Below are 1,897 nucleotides of genomic sequence, written 5' to 3'. Positions count from 1 at the left end.
TTAATTTTCTGACTTAAAAAAAAAGTTAAAGTTTCCAGTCGGGACGATAAGGAGGGCAAAAAAACCCGGACTTTTTTGGCTCCGTCAGAAACTAAGTAAAAGTCGGAATATGTGGCGCAAAGCCCTAAAATCCCCTGGAGAATTTTGAGCGGACCGGAAAAAAAAAGTTCCAGCTGACATCACTGGGCCACCAGGTCGCAGATTTCAGAAACCTGGTTTTCGGAAACACAGGGCTCCAGGGCTGAGACCCGGGCTTCGTGGGGAGCGTTCCCCAGCTGGGCCTAAGCATCTTCGGACAACTTTGGGCGGAAAAGCGGGTTCGGGAACCGGGATACGGGGCGGGTTACGCGGCGTGACCTGCCCGAGTGCAGTGCACTATTCCCGGACACTCATCTACTTAAAATCTCCCTGATTACCTGCCAGAACAGAGCAGATCCAGAGAGCGGTATTTCACGGCAGCTATCCGATGATGAAGCGCTGTTGTCGGACACTGATGGCAGAACAGCAGGTGCGGTGGATGAAATAAACAGTTCCAGAGAGCGTGAGATCCCGGCTGATATCCGATGAAGAAGCGCTATTGTCGGACACTGATGGCAGAACAGCAGGTGCGGTGGATGAAATAAACAGTTCCAGAGAGCGGTATTTCACGGCAGTTATCCGATGATGAAGCGCTGTTGTCGGACACTGATGGCAGAACAGCAGGTGCGGTGGATGAAATAAACAGTTCCAGAGAGCGTGAGATCCCGGCTGATATCCGATGAAGAAGCGCTATTGTCGGACACTGATGGCAGAACAGCAGGTGCGGTGGATGAAATAAACAGTTCCAGAGAGCGGTATTTCACGGCAGTTATCCGATGATGAAGCGCTGTTGTCGGACACTGATGGCAGAACAGCAGGTGCGGTGGATGAAATAAACAGTTCCAGAGAGCGTGAGATCCCGGCTGATATCCGATGAAGAAGCGCTATTGTCGGACACTGATGGCAGAACAGCAGGTGCAGTGGATGGATGAATTAAACAGTTCCAGAGAGCGTGAGATCCCGGCTGATATCCGATGAAGAAGCGCTATTGTCGGACACTGATGGCAGAACAGCAGGTGCAGTGGATGGATGAATTAAACAGTTCCAGAGAGCGTGAGATCCCGGCTGATATCCGATGAAGAAGCGCTATTGTCGGACACTGATGGCAGAACAGCAGGTGCAGTGGATGGATGAAGTAAACAGTTCCATAGAGCAGGAGATCCCGGCTGATATCCGATGAAGAAGCGCTATTGTCGGACACTGATGGCAGAACAGCAGGTGCAGTGGATGGATGAATTAAACAGTTCCAGAGAGCGTGAGATCCCGGCTGATATCCGATGAAGAAGCGCTATTGTCGGACACTGATGGCAGAACAGCAGGTGCAGTGGATGGATGAAGTAAACAGTTCCATAGAGCAGGAGATCCCAGACCATGTCCCATAACGGCACACTATTCTCGGATGCTGATGTCAGAACAGCAGGTGTAACGCATGGATGAATACAGAGTTCCAGAGAGCGGCAGAACCCAGACCATGTCCCAGTACGGGACACTATTCTCGGATGCTGATGTCAGAACAGCAGGTGCAGTGGATGGATGAAATAAACAGTTCCATGGAGCGGTATTTCCCGACAGATATCCGACGACAAAGGGCCATTTGGGACGCTTTGCAGGAAGGGTCGGTCTCCTGGATGAAAAGGACTTTAATTTTCTGACTTAAAATACGAAGTTAAAGTTTCCAGTCGGGACGATAAGGAGGGCAAAAAAACCCGGACTTTTTTGGCTCCGTCAGAAACTAAGTAAAAGTCGGACTATGTGAAGGAAAGCTCAGAAAATGCCTGGAGAATTTTGAGCGGACCGGAAAAAAAAAGTTCCAGCCGAC

The sequence above is a fragment of the Gasterosteus aculeatus genome, unplaced genomic scaffold (genome assembly GCF_964276395.1).
Source record: "Gasterosteus aculeatus unplaced genomic scaffold, fGasAcu3.hap1.1 HAP1_SCAFFOLD_31, whole genome shotgun sequence".
NCBI classification, from domain to species: domain Eukaryota; kingdom Metazoa; phylum Chordata; class Actinopteri; order Perciformes; family Gasterosteidae; genus Gasterosteus; species Gasterosteus aculeatus.
This window is presented reverse-complemented; position numbering follows the sequence as displayed.